This window comes from Nicotiana sylvestris, chromosome 6, assembly GCF_000393655.2.
Source record: "Nicotiana sylvestris chromosome 6, ASM39365v2, whole genome shotgun sequence".
NCBI lineage: Eukaryota > Viridiplantae > Streptophyta > Magnoliopsida > Solanales > Solanaceae > Nicotiana > Nicotiana sylvestris.
The window spans coordinates 2,080,265-2,101,079 of NC_091062.1; the positions used below are offsets into that span (position 1 = coordinate 2,080,265).

The 20,815-nt window shown below is 37.3% G+C and overlaps 1 long non-coding RNA gene across 1 annotated transcript; it reads left to right on the plus strand.

The window, feature by feature from the left end:
- Positions 1-9,793: 9,793 nt before the first annotated feature.
- LOC104221523 (uncharacterized) lies at positions 9,794-20,344 on the plus strand. The gene is made up of 3 exons (XR_011400521.1): positions 9,794-10,041; positions 10,128-10,174; positions 20,256-20,344. It is a non-coding gene; the product is annotated as an uncharacterized lncRNA (long non-coding RNA).
- Positions 20,345-20,815: the final 471 nt, after the last annotated feature.

The window sequence follows — 20,815 nt, forward strand, 5'->3', positions numbered from 1 at the left end:
AAACCCCCACCCCACCCCACGTGGAAGCAAGCCACTTCCTAAGAGATATGACTCTTAGTTATTTTTAATTAGGTGGCAAGGCAATGTGTTGGATGGATATTTTTCCTTTAAATTTTAAATGGTGAAGATTATCTCTTTCCTATGGTTCCTTTTTGAATTCTGCTTCTTGAAGCCGTTTCTGTTAAAATCCTTAAATAGCATATCTTATACTATTGTAGTTAAGGGTTACCCTATGAACAGGAAGGTTGATCTTGTATACTAGTTATTTTGGTGCTGTTTACATCTACCATCTCAAAGCTGACTATTTACTCAGGGGCGGAGCTAGCATAGCACTTACGGATTCGGCCGAACCCAATAACTTTGGTCCAAAATCTGTATTTATGTTAAAAAATTTATTGAATATGTATAAATTATTAATTTAGAACCCAGTAACATAAACGAACTAGAATCCCGAACCCACAAGCTTCAAATTCTGGCTCCGCCTCTGTATTTACTATATGCACTTCTGTGTCACTGAAGTAAACTAACTCCTAGCCAATAAGAAATCGAAGTGAAACAACTATAGCTACTCAGCCAAACAGAATAAGATTAGGGATATGAGGAAACTTGTCATATTATATATACGGCTGAATCCTCTCCCTCTCTCTCGATTCATTGTTTGGTCCATGTCTAGAGGAGATTGTAAATGGTTGGAGGTCAAGTTCTCAAGTAATTCCTTTGGCTTCTCAATCTGTATAATTATTTTTGTGGAATATTCTGGTTCGGCGTGTCTTTGTGAAAGGAGAATGAAGCATCTGCCAATGGCAACATGAGGTGATTAATAAAGAAAGTGGTGGTATGGGAGTGAAGATTCTCAAGTTTCAAAATAGAAGTTTGGTAGTATACTTAAATGAGTATTTCCTTCTCCCAGTCAAGAGAGCAGAGAGTTTATATATATACAGTATTAAAAGTATTTTCATTATCATCGAGCTATAATCGATGGGCAGACCCCTATTGGGCAACCTCTGATCAGATGGTAAGTTATATGACGATCCTGCTGCGTCCGAGCACATATGAGCGAGCCCAGTTGGTCGAGATACAGAGCCTAATATGGTCGAGCGCTTATGAGCGAGCCTACTACGGCAGAGCATATATATATATATATATATATATATATATATGTATATGTATATGTATGTATATGTATATGTATATATATGTATATGTATATGTATATCGAGCCCTTATAGGGCCGAACAACTATTTTATTTACTATATTGAGAGAATTGAGTCAGTATCAGCAGGTAAGCATATCTTCAGATTATCTTTGACTTCCAGCTACTTGCAGTTATTATATTATCAGTTCAGTTTCAGCTTTCAGTATATTATCTTACATACTCAGTACATTATTTCGTACTAATGTCCTTTTTCTGGGGGCGTTGCATTTCATGCGTGCAGGTCAGACAGACGGACGAGTAGGCCTCTTCAATAAGTGTTGCCCGAGTTCAGCTTGATCGGTAAGCTCCATGTCTTTCGGAGTTTCCGGGTCTAGAGACTTATGTATATCTTGTATATATACGTATATATGTCATGAGTAGGTCGGAGAGCCGTTCCGATCACAGTATATCCATTAGTAGAGGCTTGTAGACATATCTTGTCAGTTAGTGCAGTATGTTGGGCTTTCAGGCCTTGTATGTATATTTGGTTAGTTTGTAAGCTGCAATAAATATTACGGCCTTGTCGACCAAGTTTTATATTGATATTTAGTCAGCATTCGCTGTCGTCTTGCAATGTGGCCCATGGCCAAAAGTAAGACATCATATGTTCAGGGTTCCTTAGTTGCAAGTTGGTACGCAAGGATAGGTGAGGTACTGGGTGCCGGTCTTGCCCCCCAAGTTGGGGTCGTGACAATACCTATCGAGCCCACCCTTGCTTCACACACCAAAGGCGGATGAAAGGCTTTACTATATATATATATATATATATATATATATATATATATATATATATATATATATATATATATATATATATATATAGAAGTGTCCGAGATAGCGGTAAGTGGTGTATTAGTTCGAGACAAGCAAGTGACGCATTTCCTTGTTTATTATCGAAGTCGAACTCTAGGAGATACTGAAAATAGGTACTCTCACTTAGAAAAATTAGCACTTGCATTGATAAGTGCATCTAGGAAGCTAACACCATATTTTCAATGGCATCCCATATGTGTGTTAACCACTTACCCCCTTCGAAATGTTTTGCATAAGCCCGAACTATCGAGCCGGTTGGCCAAATAGGCCGTCGAACTTAGCGGGTATGATATCGAATATCAACCCCGAACCGCCATCAAGTCTCAAATCCTAGCTAACTTCCGTGGTTGATTTTTGCACCAACCCTTGTACCCGAAGTGGAGAAAGAACTCCTACTAAAATCGGGTATATCATCGGGGGTATGCACCCTTTTTACGGACGGTGCCTCAAATGTGAAAGGGTCCGGGCTTGGAATTGTTTTAAAGCCACATACGGGTAGTACCATTAGACAATCTATCAAAACTTCTAGGTTGACTAATAACGAGGCCGAGTATGAGGTCATGATTGCAGTTCTCGAGCTAGCTAAGAGCTTGGGAGCAAAAGTCGTTGAAGCCAAGTGCGATTCATTGTTGGTGGTAAACCAAGTAAACAAAAGTTTTGAAGTTCGAGAGGATAGGATGCAACGATACTTGGATAAACTGCAGGTAACATTGCATCGCTTCAAGGAATGGACTCTAGATCATATGCCTCGAGAGCAAAATAGCGAAGCCGGTGCACTTGCTAATTTGGGATCCTCGGTTGAAGAAGATGATATCGTCCCGGAGACTGTAGTCCAGTTATCGAGGTCTGTGACTGAAGAGGGTCATGCCGAGATATATTCAACAAGTTTGACTTGGGACTGGAAGAACAAGTATATCGATTATTTTAAAAATGAAAAACTCCCATCGGACCATAAAGAATCGAGGGCCCTCCGAATCAAGGCTGCTAGGTTTGCATTAGATGAAGATGGAACATTGTACAGGATAACTTTCGATGGGCTATTGGCGGTATATTTAGGGCCGGGAGACACCGATTATGTTCTTCGGGAAATCCACGAAGTTACTTGTAGAAATCACTCCGGCGCCGAGTCTTTGGTTCACAAAAATTATTAGAGCAGGGTATTACTGGGACAACATGGAAAAATATACTAAGGAATTTGTCAAAAAATGTGATAAGTGCCAACGGTTTGCACCGATGATCCATCAGCCCGGAGAACAACTCCACTCGGTCCTATCCCCGTGGCCTTTCATGAAATGGGGAATGGACATAGTCGACCCTCTACCAACGACCCTAGGTAAAGCTAAATTTATTTTGTTTATGACTGACTATTTTTCCAAATGAGTGAAAGCACAAGCCTTCGAGAAAGTCAGAGAAAATGAGGTTATTGACTTCATCTGAGACCACATCATATGTCGGTTCGGTATACCTGCCGAAATTATATGTGACAATGGAAAACAATTCACCGGCAGCAAAGTGACGAGGTTACTCAAAGCACACAAAATAAAGAGGATCTTATCAACACCATATCACCCAACTGGAAATGGACAGGTCGAGTCAACAAACAAAACCATCATCTAAAACCTAAAGAAAAGGTTAGATAATGCAAAGGGAAAATGGAGAGAAGTTCTACCCGAGGTCCTTTGGGTGTATCGAACAACATCGAAGTCTAGCACAGGGGCTACTCCGTTCTCTTTAGTATATGGCTCCGAGGCCCTTATCCCTGTCGAGGTCGGAGAACCCAGTGCCAGGTTTTGACATGCATCGAAGGAGTCAAATCGTGAGGCTATAAAAACTAGCCTTGAGCTGTTAGATGAAAAACGAGAGGCAACACTTGCTCGGATAGCTGCGCAGAAGCAAAGAATCGAAAGGTACTACAATAGAAGGACCAACCTTCGACACTTCGGAATCGGCGACTTAGTTCTACGGAAAGTCACCCTTAACACTCAAGACCCGAATGAAGGGAAACTGGGCCCGAATTGGAAAGAACCGTATCGAGTCCTCAGAATTGTCGGTAAAGGATCTTACAAACTTAGCACAATGAAAAGTGAACAACTGCCAAACAATTGGAACGTACCATTACTCAAACGATACTATTGCTAAGGTATGATTTTCTCTTTTTGTCCATTTGAATTTGAGACTAACTCATTGTAGGTGTTTGATCGAAGCTATCGAAGGCACCTTTTTACACGAAGGCCTTAGGTTTTAAAGCATGTGTTGCACTATTTTTTCCTTAGATCGGATTTTGTCCCAAAATGGATTTTACTGGCGAGGTTTTTAACGAAGCAACAACTACATGCCAACTAAGGAGAACTCAACAGTATCCAAGGCTTCTTTTCAATCAACATCGAATACTGGTAGGCATCAGACTCGGGGGTTATATTTTCGAAGAAAGTACTTCACACCAAAGAGAGCTTCGATAGGAGAACCTTGTAATGGGGCAAATGGTCAGATGAACCGTGTCCATATAGAATAGACAATCCCCGACGGCAAAACATGTATGCATGTATCAAAATAATTCAAAGAAGCATTCTTTATGTATCAAAACACTTCATATCTCAAAGAAATCTATTGTTTTACGAGCTCTATACTTATAATTCTACGAAAAATGGCCCAAAGGCTAGAACGCAAATACACCCCGAATACTCGGGAACTGTCATCGACAATTAATACATCTGAGTCATCAAAAACTCGAATACATAAGACCTCGAAAACTCGAATTCATAAGATCTAAAAGAGGCATCCTATCGACATAAAGGCTAAGGACATCATACTAGGGGACTAACCTTTCGAACAATTTTGAAAGGTTATCGGGAGACAAGTCCAAGAGACAAACCCGAATGTTACGACCACATTAAGGACTACGGTCATATAAAAAGGCTACGACCAAAATAATGTGGCTCGGAGATGTCCAACTTCTTCCATGAATTAAAGGCCTTCAAATACTTTGAAAAAATAGGTTAAATCAGGCTACCCTCGGCAAAAGCAAATGATAAAGGGCTTTGATAAATTCAGCCCTCGAACAATTTAAGGGCTTCGATGACATCAACCTACGAAAATATCTCAAGAGGTATTCGATTATGTTTAGGCAAACAAATTGCAAATAAGGTTCCGATCCGTTGAACTTTCGAAAAACCCAACGGATACAAAAAACACATGCTAAGGCATAGAAAATTTTTCACTAAGTCTTTTAGCCGAAAAGAGGAAAATATTATGGCCACTTTAGAGGCCGAATTGGTCCAAATTAAAAGAGCCTAAGGGTCAACCTAAAAAAGCTTAAGGGCCGATATAAAAGAGCCTAAGGGCGAAACTAAAAGAGCTTAAGGGCCGATATAAAAGAGCCTAAGGGCCAAAATATATAGGGTTCGATACCTCGCTCTCACTCAACTTGGACTCAAGAGTCCCGGCATCCCGATCTCGCATCAAATCAATTTAAGCCTAGCTCGAGGATTAACAAAAACCTTAAGAGGTATTATATTGATCAATAAAACCCTAAGGGTTTATTATGATCTGAGTCTAAACCAATATTCAGAATGATCATTAGAGTTATACAATCAAATTTTTCACAAATAAGACAAAATGGAATTCAACACAAATCGAAGATGAAGCAAAGAAATTCTTTATATTTATGAAAGATGTTTACAAAAGATATTTACAAAACCCACGAGGGGTCCTTGCACAAAAACACAAAAATAAAATAAAGAAAATCTACTACGGGGCTACATCCTCAAGAACCACATCCCCGGGAGTTGCACCTTTGGGAGCCGCGTTTTCGAGAACCTCCTCCTCGGTGACTTAATCTTCATATCCCCCGCTCTTGGAGCCACTAGCGATAGCCTTGTCGTCGGAAAGCAAAGCGGCAACCTCTTCCTTCAAAGCTTTCATACTTTTGATATCCGCTAAGAGGTCAAAGCCACGTGCATACATTTCCTCGAGGGTTTCCCTCAGTGACTGCTGCTTGGTGTGATCCCGAGCACATAATAACTTGACTTCTTCAGCAACGGTGATTTCCTGGGCATGAATATTGGCAGCCTCAACATCAATCCTAAAAGAAGCCACGAGCATCTCTGCCCCGGATTTGGCCTTTGCAAGATCAGTGGCCAACTTGGCTTCGAGCTCTTCAACCTTTCGACTCCAGGCCAAATTTTCTCCCTTTGCATTTCAGAGATGTCATTCGATCGAAGCTAGTTGGGCCGGAAATGCCTTTTTCTCCTTCTGCGCGACAAGGCGGTCCATGCTTCATTTCTATCGATCACAGTCGGCTTTGATTTGATCGACCCCCCGACGGAGAAGCTCGATCCTCTCTAGCTTCTGTTGTAACTGAGACATTGAAGTATTAGCCACCGTAACCGGACCGAGACAGTATTTTTGCAAAAGCTTAGTTACCTGCTCGTCTAGCTCGACTCTTTCCTTGCAAGCCTTGGCCAGCTCAGCTCGGAGATCTCGCAGCTCCTCTTCCTTCTGCACGTAAAGGTGTTTGAGGGACTTTGTTTCCTCAGTAAGCTTTTTGAGGTCGGTCTCAAACTGACTCAGTTCGGCCGGGATTTGTTGAACACAAAGAAAATAATGAGTAATAGAGTTTACATGATTCTGAAGACGAAGAGCTTCGTCGAATATCATCGGCGAGTCAAGATCAGAGATCTCCTAGATCCCCGCAAGGCATTCCCAAAAAATATCATTCCCTTTGTGGGCCGCCCCCCATGTCAGGAGTCTTCATGGCTCGTGCCTCTCTGAATTGCCCCTCAGAAAACACGGGGCCAGGCGGGGATCCATCTAAATCAATTACCCCAAGTGATTCGCTTGTGGAGTTCTTTTCTCTTCGGGGGGCCTATAGAGTAGGATTTCGGGCTTACCTGATGGATGTTCTCCGAAGTGAAGAGCGGTTTTGCCACTCGATGGCTCGGGGAATCTGCTCGAGCTCCCCTCCGAAATTTCTTCTACTCGAGACTAGATCGTATCTGATGGCTTGGCGGCTTTCAGAGCTGCACTGCTCCCTCTCTTCCAAGCCACCAACGGACAACCGACGTCTTCTTCCTCTTCTTCGCCTTCCGAAGATATTGAACTACTTCTGTGGATAGGGCTACAATCTCGGCCTTGAGCTTTTGAGCCCCGCTTTTCTTGGATTTCGGAGAACTCGCAGGCGAAGCTCTTTTCATTTTCTTCTCATTTATTGGCTTAGGGGCTTCCTCCTCACCGGGCGGGGCGTCCTCATATTAACGGAATCTACGAGACCTGGGTATCATGAGAGTGAGTATTTTGCTGAAAAAACATCAAAGTATGTAAATAAGGAAGCTCACCATGATTCTTGGCTTCCCATCGGCCCTTGGCCAGATTGCGCCAACAACATTCTGCATGAGAATAAGTAGAAGCCAACTGTCGAACCCAACCGGCAAGATCCGAGATTGCGTCGGGAAATCAGGGAGTAGCTGCACCATCGAAGAAAAGTCAGACAAAGAAAGAATAGGGAAAATAGTAATAAGCATTACCAAAAGTGTTGTACTTACGCTTCATATTCAATTCCTCGAATAATGGTATCCTTTCTACTGGAATCAAGTCAGAAGTTTTAATTCGATCAAACTGACCCATCCACCCTCGGTCCTTATCCTCATCGATACTAGAAAACAACGACTTCGAGGACCAACATTGAAGCTTTATCAAACCACCTCGATAGAAACGAGGGCTGCAGAGCCTAATGAGGTGCTTGAATGTAAAGGACAGCCCCTCGACTTTGCTCGAAAAGAAACTGAGCAGCTTGACAATGCGCTAGAAAAAAGGATAAATTTGGCTAAGGGTAACCCAATATTGGTGGCAAAAATCAATTATAACTGGATCTACGAGACCCAAGACCGGGTCTACAGGACCCAACGTGAAAGGATAGGTATAGACGCTCAAATATCCTTCCACATGAGTAGTGATGTCCTCTTCGGGGGAAGGGATCACCACATCCTTATTCTTCCTGTGGCAGTCTTTCTTTACCAGTTTGAGATCGGCCTCAGATATTGTACAAATATAATGAGACACGGGCTCGCATCGTCCCGGAACTGACGAATGTTTATCGAACTTGAAATCAGAGGATGGCTCACACGGCCCGGGAATGCATTCCTCGATACGAAGTGGCACTGCCTCTCTACCACCTGCCGACCGTGAAGATGAGGAGGGTTTTTCTTTCTGTGGCACAGAAGTTTTGGCGATTTGAGGAAGAACTCGGGAAAAAAAGGAGAGGCTGATGAAGTTTGAGAAAGATTTGCAAATGGTTGTGAAGTTACAGAATGAAACTATTTAAATAGTAGTCACTCACCGGTTTGATGAAACCAATGACTAACCATCAACCGCCCTCAATTAATGGTCTTGAGAACTGTGTAGACACGACCTTTCAATCACTTCAGTCGCTGACGTCATGGGGTCGACTTCATGATCGAGGTACCGGAAGATCGAAGATCAAATCGTTTTTTATCATTTTATTCTAAGAAATGCGGGGACTATCTGTAAATGGTCGAAATCGGGTATGCCCGATTTTAGTTCCTTGAGGGACCGCTCTAAGCCCGAGTTAGGAAAAGGTCGAATTTGAGCTTGATGGACCAAACTCGAGCTCAAAAAAAAAATGCAATGCCCGAGGATCAAAGTGTTCGAGGAACATTGGAGCCAAGCACGACCAGATCCGAAATAGTGCCGTTACGAGTTTGTTACGAAAGGACTAGATTCTTGCCACGTGTTGATACCCAATTTTTCCTATAATATTTTCAAAACTATGCTTTGGCATCAATTAGTATTTTTATACAATTTCTGCATTTTTTTCAAAATATTTTAACTAACTTCTTCCAGTATTTTATTTATAAAACAATCATTAATTGCATCTCAAACAGTTTTATAATAATTTTTATGGTTTATTTTTATCATTTGCATTCGTACTATATCTCAATTGTTTCATAAATAGCCACTTCTGTATTTTTAGGCTGCAATTGTAATTACTTTGTAATAATAGCCCACACACGCATTACTACATTATTTTACCAGAAAATAGCCTTTTATATTTTTAAAATATGAAGTAATTATTTTAAAATATTTCCAGGCATGAAAATCAGCCTATTGGTTATTTTTAAAAAATTATTTTATCAATTAAATAGGGTACTTAATAAATGACCCTCTTATTTCGAATTTAGCCTAATTACCTAGCCCAATTTTAACCCCCCAATTCAACTAAACCAACCCAAATATACCCACCCCAAACCTTAATGTCTAACCCAACCGCAAACCCTTTCAATCTCGACCGTTGATCACAGAGATCAACGACTACAATTAACCCTTTCCTTTTTTAGTTCCAAACGACCCGCCAAACCTGGCCATTTCTCACCAACAGCCGCCCTGAAACCCTCTCTTCTCCGTTCTCTCTAAGACCTAAACCTAACCCTAGCCGCCGCCACCCAAAATCAGCCCTAATCCCCTAAATCCCTGTCCGATCTATGGCATTCTATGGTTGCACGAAGCCTCTACTTGTCTCCTATTTCCCTGACTGTTCGATTGTGTGGTTTTTATGGAAGGACCTCGAAGAGATCCGGTCCAGATCTTGTTTAAGGCTTTTCAAAGAGTTTGTCCATGGTCTGTGAGTGATTTCTATCGAAGTTTCACGGTTCAAATCCTTGATTCAAAGGCCAAATTCTCTTATCCTTTCTCTTTTCTTCAAGAAACCCAATGCTTGGACTTGAATCGATTCAGATCTCTGTAGATCTGGAACGATCCTGAGTTCATCATTGATTTTCCTAAAAGTTCCTTACTTCTTTACACTACAAGAAAAAGCCTTATTAGGGACCAACATTTAATGACCGGGTTCAAATTTGGTCCCTAAAAGTACACTACTAGGGATGAGAATATATGCTGGTCCTTAATTGTCTAATTTTTTATTAGACCGATGAAGAGAATTAAGTCTAGTTCACAAAAGGGTTTCTAGCTGGTCCCTGAACCTAAATCTGCATATTCTTCTCAAAGTCTATGAATGACGGTATGTATACTGAAACCAGGGCCACATTTTTCTACTCTTCCAATCTTTCATCTCTGTCAAGGTAGATTTACAATCCATTTGTGCAGGTTTGGGGAGAAGATTAAACTAGGAATGGACGATTATCTCACTAAAAGTAAGTATACTTTCTTTCTCTACATGTATCCTATGAGACAACCTTTATTTATTACTTCTCATCTGGGTTTTTGTTAAATCTGATCATTAGTTAATAAAGTAATTATTAACTCTAGCTCATTACTATGAAAGTTATGTATTTCTAATGACCAGAGAAATTGTTGATGAGTAAAAATTAGTACACTAATTGATAAGCGTTGAACTGAGAAATTATGTGTTCTCTATTTTGACAATGAATTTGTAGCTTACATTCTTTTGGAGTATTATTAGTTTTAGTTTCTTAAATGTCATAAGTTAATACTTATTAACTCTTAACTCATTTCCTCAAAGAAACGTGCAAAGTCCATAGTAAACAAATAAAAATGAACTAATGGTGTAAAATTTTCGTTTCTACACATTAATTGATGACCCCACTTATGGGATTATACTGGTCGTTGTTGTTGTTGTTGTACACATTAATTGACGTAAAAGGCTTTCCTAAATCCTAAAGTCAAACCATGAGTATTTGTTTTAATATTTATAAAAGTACCAATACTTTTGATTTTTCCAAGCATCAGACAAGTAAAATAATGAGGTTTTTCACTCAACGACAATGGAGAAATAAAAACAGTGGTAGAAATAATATGCACAAAAAGTAGTCCTTGAATTCTTTCAATATGCACATGTTTCTAAAATAGTATGAACTAACATGTTATATACCAATTCTTGAACTCCCAAACTAGTAGTAGTCCTTGCCAGTGGCGGAGCCAGGATTTTAACTAAGAGGAGTCAAAATATAAATAAGTAAGCACATAAAAAAATCAAGAGGAGTCAACGTATAGTATATACACAGAAGGATGTTAAAAATTAAGAATTTAACATATTTATACAGTGTAATATTTTAGCGAAAGGATGTCAATTGACTCCCCTTGCCAATGAGTGACTCCGCCACTGGTCCTTGGAGAGTGATGGAGAAGAACCACCGGAGAACTTGGAATTGAAGAGCCGCACGAAATTAAAAAAAAAAAAAAAGGCACTTTCACGGCAAACCTATTTTTTGTATCGTTATATTTTTTGTTATTAAGAATTTAATTCCTTTTTAATTTTTATTTATTTATTAGAAATAAGACTCTTAATAGCCTTAGTTTATCTTTTATAGTTAACTTAACTAAGGCGGGTGTATACATCCGGTGCGGGAAAGTTTTTACCGTTAAATTTTCTTTTTACTTTTGTTTTGTTTTCCCATCGAAGGCCCGATATCCACATTAGAGCCCGATTATATTCGAGATTGTGCCGCATAGGACCCCATTTGAGATTCATCGGAAGAAAGCCCTTATATGGGACTGATGTTGTAAAAATAGCATGGGCTAGCCAGTTTTCGGACTGGTCATCCAAAAAATAGCCAGCATTTGCAAAATCAATAAAAAATAGCCACTATTTTGCTGCAACAGGGACCGGTCCAGCATAATATACTGGAGATCGGTAAACCTGCGTATGAACTTCCAGCATATTATGCTGTAACTCCAACATGCGGAAAGGTCTAGCATAAAATACTGGAGATTGGAGCACATGTGTATGAACTTTCAGCATATTATACTGGACCAGTATATTATACTGGAACTCCAGTATATTATGCTGGAGTTCTAATATACTTATGCTAGAACTCCATTATAATATGATGGAATTCTAGTATACTTATGCTAGAACTCCATTATAATATACTGGAGTTCTAGTATACTTATGCTGGAACTAGGGGTAGGCATTCTGTATTTCGGTTCGATATTTAAGAATTTCGATTCGATATACGGTTTATCAATTGTGTATATCAAATACCGTATCAAAATATATTGGTACGGTTCGATATTTATTACTTTGGTTCGGTACGGTTTTGATTTAATAGTCGCTGATGAAGAACAACGAAATGCTGCCTAACTGTGACTCGTTAGTAGTGTTAAAGGAAGTAAGGAACTGTGCAACCAATGTAGCAAGGAATACAAGTGGCCAATACAAATATAAAGGCAGAAACATATATTGTTTCTAAAGAAACAAAGAAAATCCTGCTTACACACACTAAAAATAGCGTGCTGGCTCACTGGGACGGGAAACAAAGACAACCAAATATTGTTGTGCTGACTGCTGAGTGACAAGGAAATTCAAAAATGCAGAATTAACAAAAACACATAACAGAACAATGCAGCACTGTAGCAGCATTAACAGGCTGCAAATTTTAATGTTCTAACAGCACTATAGCAGCATTAACAATCGAATTAAATAGTGCAATAACAGTAGCAGCAGAATTAACAATAGCAGAAATGCAGAATTAGTGTTCTAGTAGTACCAGCAATGCAACAAAAATAACAGAATTAACAGTAGCAGCAGACTCTAATTCTTAAATACAGATTCCAGGAAGACGCTCAAGACAACGCCTAATATGCTTCCTTAAATCAGATGTTCCCTCTTTCGATAAACATTATAATGTTCCCTCTTTCGATGAACATTATAGACTTGTGCCGTATCCAACATCAAATAGGTGGAATTCCACCTAGTAGGAGCATCCAAACACAACATTTTGGTACATTATACCTTTACATGTGCACAACACTGTTTAAACTTTAAGGTCCTTGTTGGCGAAGATCTCACTTACCTCACAATATTTCTAACACGATTCACAGAAGCATCAAGTTCTTTCAAACCATCTTGCACAATTAGATTTAGTATATGCATCATGCATCTCACATAAAGATGTTTACCACTCATCATATTAGTTTTTCACATATCTAACTGTTTAGACAATTCTTTGACTGTGACATCATTTGAAGAAGCATTGTCCACGGTAATAGTAAAAACCTTGTCTAATTTCCATTCAAGCAAACAATCCCTAATAGCTTTAGCCATCTCTTCACCCCTATGACTAGTGATAGGGCAAAAATTTAGTATTCTTTTATGCAACTTCCAATCCCAATCAATGAAGTGGGTTGTCAAATACATATAATTTATTCTTTGTAATGAAGTCCATGTGTCTGTTGTGAGGAAAATTTTTGGTTGTGCTTCTCTAAAAGACCTTCTTAGATTTTGCTTCAATTCACTGTAACTTCATAACAATCCTTTGTTATTGTTCTACGAGAAGGAAGACGAGATAGTGGTTGAGTTTTTCCCATAAACTTCATAAAGCCTTCATTTTCTACAAAGCTAAATGCTAGTTCATCAATAACTATCATCTCAATTAAGGCCCTCCTAACCACTTCTTGATCAAATTTCCAAAGTGATCCTCCATCATTTTCGCAAGATTGAAAAGTTATCTTTGTTTGACTTTTATCTTTATCAATGTTAGGTGGATATTCTTTACATCCAGCCAAATGATTTTTTAATCCCGTTGTTCCATTCCTTAGATGAATGAGCAGCATAAGCTTGCTTACAATATCTACACCTTGCTTTATCAACCCCATTTACCTCAAATTTATTAAAATGGTTCCAAACGTCAGACCTAGGTTGCATGACTTTCATTTTCTTAGAATCTTGAGTATCAATGGTATTGGTGTTGCTATCTCATCACTTACTCTACTTTCATATGTCATCTATACAAAATTAAAATAAATATAAACACAAATTAAGAACTTTCCATTATTTTGTCAAGCAACTTATCAATAGGGAGTAAATTTCTTGTCTAAGAACTTTCCTTTTGTTAATCTTTGTTTGATGCCTCTATTTTTGGTTAATTCTGGACATTTCTTGTCTATTTCATACTCTTTTTAGCTCCCATTTAGCTTTCAGTTAAAGGCCATATTCATTTTACATATTCTTCTATTCAAATAAAGCAAGTTTATTGGAAGGTAGACAAGTCTTTGCAAAATAGATAGTTGGATTTTTTCTTTCTTTTTGTTATACCCAACCTTGGAACTCCAGTATATTATAGTGGAGTGTTTTTCGAATTTTGAACAGTTTTTTCGTTTAAATTTATCTTTACATGAAAAGTGGCTAAATTTTGATGACTTTGAAACTGTGGCTATTTTTTAATAACTACTTATAAATCTGACTATTTTTGAATTTCTCCTTGACGTTGTTTTACACTCCTCGCTGCTCCGGTTATAATATGGCTACAAATTGAATGACTACAATTTTGAAAAATGCTATAATTACGTTCGCCGCAATCATATTTGTAGCGATTTTTTTAGTCTTCCCGATGAGTACTGCAAAATGACCTTTTAATTAATTCACTTTGTGATGATTTAGAAACTCCACAATATAATCTCAATATTTTAAAATATTAAATTTGTGTGGGTTTAAAACTGTCAGAATATGATATCCTTCCGCCCCTAAATTCACCCTGACCGTGGCGTAATGCAAAATAGGCATTACAAGTTTACTACCAAACAGGGGCGGATGCACGCTTCCTCAAGCGGTGTCATGCGACACCGCTTGGCCGGAAAATTTTACTAAATATATGTATTAATACTGTACGGAAATGGATAAGTAAGAAAAAATGACACCATTTGGCATAAATTGTGTCTTGGTGTGTTGATTTTGTGCTTGATTTTGCTCTAAGAGGTCAAAGGTTCAAACCTCAACTAACACATTTTTCGTTTGTAAATATTTGAGAGAGCTTTTGTAGTTAAAAATTGTGACGAACTAGAATTGAATTCAAAATCTTTTTTAACTTACGACTCAACAAAACCAATAAACTAAGGTTATTTCTTGTCTAAAAATATGATAATCAAAGTAACATTCCAGTTCTTTTATAAATTTCGACACCGCTTACAAAAATTCATGCATACGCCCCTGCTACCAAATGAGAATCAGAGACTCAACATGCATATAAATTGGGATACATAAAGGCTAAAGCAATAAGAAGTTGGGACTTAGGAGGCCAAAAGTTGACCTCAAAATCTTGTTGCCTTAAATTCAGATTTCACCCCAATTTCTCTATGATCCATATACTTCAAATTCACTAAGTCAAATGGACTATCATTTACAGTTGACCCAGTAAAGCAAGGCCATCAGTAACTGGGCTGGAGCTAAAGTATAGCTTACGGGTTTAGCCCAATTCAGTATAACTTTAATCCAAATCAGAGATGGATCCAGAATTTTGAGAACACGGGTGCACCATTGATTTTATATTTAGTTTGATGATATAAATTTTGTTGCCACAACAACTTATGAGCAAAAAATAGTTTATTTTATTATCACAAAAATATATCATGAGTTTAGCTTTGAAACAACAACAACAACCTAGTATAATCTCACTTAGTGGGGTCTGGGGAGGGTAGTGTGTACGCAGATCTTACCCCTACCCTGGGGTAGAGAGGCTGTTTCCAAATAGACTCTCGGCATCCTTCCCTCCGAGAACTTCCCACCTTTCTTTTGGGTAGACTCGAACTCACAACCTCTTGGTTGGAAGTGGAGGTTGCTTACCATCAGAACAACCGCTCTTGTCTTGAGTTTAGCTTTGAAAATGATCCATAATAGCATCATTAAAGAAAGAGGATACGTTGATTCAAAGAAAGAAAGAAAAGAAAAGGAAGACTTAGGGAGAACTAAAATAAAAGGATGCTTTTGATGGGATTCGATCCCATGAACTTAAGTTAGTAAGAAATAAGGGGCCAAAACAAACAAACCACTTTACCTCTTTTGACCACAGGTGTCATCAAGTAATTATAAGTCTTTTCCGCAAATTATGTACATAATATATTTGATATCGTTAGGAGTGGCAAGTGGTTAAAAGAAAACAGTTAACCACTCATATTATCCACTAAAAAATTGGTTGGATAATGATTTTTTTTTAAAATGGGTCAAATATGGATAAGAACCATATTATCCATTTAGAAATTGGGTAACCAATGGGTCTAATTTTTACATTTGTAAAGCCTCAAATTGGGAGTTTCTCAAGTTATGGAGACTAAGAGCCCGTTTGGACATACAAATTTATTGCTTTTTTCCAAAAACAAAATTGAAAACAATGTTTGGTTATCCATATCTTACCAGTTTTTCCAATTTCACTTGAAAATGCATTTTCACTAGTTTTTAATTTTACAAATTTACCCTATACTTTTAAAATTTATAAAATAACCCCATCAATTATTAACCTACAATTACCCACGTATTTCTCCTCGACTATCAGATGAAGCTACTGTAGCGGATAATGAACCCTTTTCTTGTGATGACTACCATGTTGCTAAACAATAGCATGTTTGATTCAAGTAGTATAATTAAATTGGGACGGTTTTGATATTTTTACAAGTTATGGGGTATAAATCATATTTCATGGTTTAGCAAAAAAAGACATTCAAATATGTTGCAAAAATTATAGCCAAACACAACTTCATCTTCAATTCAAATTTTAGTGAAATTCCAAATTTGAAAATTTATTTTGGAATACATTGCCAAACGCCTACTAAGATTCTCCCAAAAGTGATCATATGCAAGAAGTCATGGATAATATGATAACCATATTATCCGCCGGTTAATCCATTTTTTATCTGTATTAAATATGGGTCAGGTCTGATAATTTATCCGTTTTTTCATTACTCGTTTTCGACCCTAACCATATCTGACCTGTCGCGCCCGTTTGCCCCTCCTAGATATCGTCGGAGGACCATAGGTTCACGTGAACCACGATTTACACTATGGATCCGCCCCTGGTCCAAATAGTGTATTTATCTTAAAATTTTATGACACATATACAAATTATTAATTTAAAATTCAATAATTTAAAAGAACTAAATTCTCGAACTTGTAACCTTCTAATCCTGGCTCTCATTGAATTCAGTAATTTAGACCATAATTCTTGATTTGTTAATCTGTAAGTAGATAAAGTCCCAATTTCAGCGTACGGTGTTGAGGTTTCACATATTTGAAAATTTCAAAATTCATGAATTTTCCCTAGAGTTTGAACTGAAAAATGTCTAAACTTCGGTACTCATTTTTTGGAATTTTTCGTGTTTTAGTGGGTTGATATTATTGTCTAAATTTTATTTCTGATAAAGAATAGGAGTAGCTATTTTTTTGTTACATCTCAAATACTTATTAAACTCTAATAGCAGAGTTAAAAATGATTATTTTCCAATTTCTCACGCGTTGTTGGTTACATATAAAATTTCGTTATAGTTTCAAATGCATTTTTTTCAAAACAATGTGAATCGTTTTTTAACCAAGCGTTTATTTTAGTTTTTTCGAAAGCTAAAAGACCACTCACTACTTTAGGGGTGTTATTAAATTTTTACAAAAACTTTTCTATATTACTGTTTGATTAACAAAAATATTAGAAAATTTTGAAAACTTTACAACAATTTAAAAAAAAAAAAACCAAAAGAACACGATAAGCACACGGTTTATGGTCATTTGCAATGTTAAAAAAAATCGTTTATGTCATTGTCATTTTGATAAAGTTTTCTTTTATCAAACTATTAATTTTTGGCAAAATACATAAGTTGGCACTTGACCTATGGGTCAAATTCCTGCTACACACTTTCTGTGGGCGAAAATAATATTACACACTTAACCTTTTAAAAGTGTGTCTAATACACACCACTTTCTTGACCACTTTACCAAAATATAGGTAATATCATGCACCAATAAGGTCATGACACGTATAATTAGCATAAAAAAATATCTAAAATTACATACCCTCGTCTTCTTCGTACCCATCTCTTTCTCTCTATCTCGCCCTCCATGGACCACGAGAAAAATCAGCACACAATTCAACCCAAAAATTAGGAGCCCGAGTGATTTAATCCGAGAAAGAAATAGAAGGCATCAAAAGCTAATAAGCCATGGCTCACTAAATTGCATACTAGCAAATAAATTGGTGATTTGATTTTCAAATTTAACAATCTCTTCCTCCTTATATCCCTCGATATTTTCCTGCTCCTTTCACCTAAATATCAAAAAATTTAATTTTCACTTTTCCATGCGTGTGCATCCCGTTCCCAGATTTTAAATACTATACAAAATGAAATCATATGAAACGAAGATAGCAGCCGACATTAATGGATTTGCAGGAGAAGATCACAAGGAATGAAAGAAAAAAGAGAAAAGTGACAACTAGGTTGTTGATGTTCTTGATCAATTTGATAAAATGTATGACATTAGTTCCGTATTTACTTTAACGGTTAGATAGTAACTAATGGGTTAACAAACTCAAATTTGACGAAGTAAATAGATGGTCCGTAGAAAGGCCAGAATTGATATTACAAATGGCAAGAAAAATGTGGTGAAGATAGGGAGAGATGGAGGAAAAAATAAGATTCTTGAACATGATATGGAGGGGAGTTTGGATGGCGGAACAAACGAAGAGAGAGATAGAGAAGTGTGGGGAAGATGAGGGATTTGCTTACACGTGGCATAATTAAGTATTTAGACAATACTTTTATCTGTAGACGCGCTTCTGCCTTGGTGTTTTACACATGTTAGTTCCCGGTCAAAGAAGGTGTGTATTAGACACACTTTTAAAAGGTTAAGTGGGTAATATTATTTTCGCCCACAGAAAATGTGTAATAGAAATTTGGCACATAGTTCAAGTGCCAATTATGAAGGTGTGTATTAGACACACTTTTAAAAGGTTAAGTGGGTAATATTATTTTCGCCCACAGAAAGTGTGTAATAGAGATTTGGCACATAGTTCAAGTGCAAGTTATGTATTTTGCCTTAATTTTTCTATTCTTCGCCAACTCATAGTTGTTGTGTTCTTTTAATTTTAGTGCCCCTCAAAAAGCACTTTTCGGTGAACTTAGTTCGTTAAGAAATTCAATTATTTAAAAATCTAAAAAGTTGAAAAAGATGTCAAGGCAATTGCATTAAATAAAATATGCCTGTTATAATCAAATAAATTGTACAAATAATAATAAAAAATCTTTATACATCAATAAATACACATAACGCTCTACGCTCTTTTACGAAAAGCGCCCTTATCCAATTCTTAATTAAGTACCTACGATCGCAAAAGTTTAATTTCTTTCATAGAATGGGTGCTAATTAATTATAATCAAAATCTTGAAAATAGTCAATCAAATTAAAGTTTTAATAACTAAGCAAACCAAGATTGGCCCAGAGGTGTGGTGGAATAATTCGGGTGAAATTCAAAAATAGCCAGATTTATAAGTGGTAATTGAAAAATAATCACATTTTCAAAAGTGATCGAAATTAGCCATTTTTTATATAAAGATAAATCTGAATCAAAATACTGTTCAAAATCTAGCATAATATGCTGGAGTTCGAATTTTTTATATGTGAAATTATAGCATAACATGTTGGAATTGCATAATGTGCTGGAGTTTCAACATAATATGTTGGAAGTTCATACACAAGTGCTACAATCTTCAGTATATTATGCTGGAACTTTCCGTGTGCTAAAGTTCCAGCATAATATGCTGGAAGTTCATACACATGTGCTCCAATCTCCAGTATATTATACTGGAACTTTTCGTGTTGCAGCAAAATAGTGGCTATTTTTTAATGACTTTGCAAACACTACATATTTTTTAATTACCAGTCCGAAAATTGGCTAGCTCATGTTATTTTAACAAGAATTCAAATCTCATTATTAACTAGAGTCTCGAGTTCAAACTCTAAAACTAAATAATTTCTTGGTAGGGAGCATTTTACCCCCCTTAAAGGGCCTATCTCCCATGAATCCAAATTGGTGGTCTCGACTTCTAACCCTAGGAACATAAAACTTCTTGATAGGGAGTACTTTACCCCCTTAATGGACCCATGCGACACAAATCCAAATTGGTGATCTTGGATTCGAGCCCTAAAAACGGAGAACTTGTTGGTAAAGAGCGTTTTTATCCACTTAGTAGACCTACCCGACGCGAATCAAAATTAGTCAAATCAGTAAATTCCGGATACTAGATGATTATACCCACAAAAAAAAAAAGTTAAACAAACCAAGGCTACCAATGTAATTTCTCAAAGCAAGAAAATTCTATATAAACACAAACCTAGAGAGATTAAAATGGTTTGCTTCACAAACAAGTTGTGTCAACCACTTCCCTTTAATTTCTTCATTTTCACATTCTCAAAAAGAACTTTTGAATACTTTTCCATGGCTTCTTCAAAATCTAATACACTAAAACGTATTTGTACTTGTTCTCCTACTACACATCCAGGTTCTTTCAGATGCAGTTTTCACAGAAATGTTGGAAATTTATCAAAAAGGAGTTCATATTCAACAAGTTATAATTGGGAATTGGCAAAGAATTTGGCTAAAGCTAACTCTTTGAAATCTTTGCTTCTTATAATCATAAAGCCTTCTAGCCATGATCTTCAAAGAAGAAGGAATTTCCAGCCAAAACCTTCTAGGTTTTTCTGGATGAATAATAATCCAGATGGGGTTGCAGTTTCTTGATTACAACAAGCATTTGAGAGCTCGATTTTTTTTTTCTTTTTTTATTTGTCTATTTTTCGGTGGAAGGAGAGTCTTGGAGCAACGGTAAAGACGTAAAATTGTCTCCGCTTGACCTATAGATCATGGATTCGAACCGTGGAAGCAGTCTGCTTGCATTAGGATATGTTGTCTACATCACACCCCTTGAGGTGCAGCCATTCTCCGGCCCCTGCGTGAATGTATGATGCCTTCTGCACTGGGCTGCCATTTTTCGTTTTTAATTTTCGGTGGGCAAAGTTATTTGCTACCTATAAGGATGAAAAAATAGCAGATATCTGATGG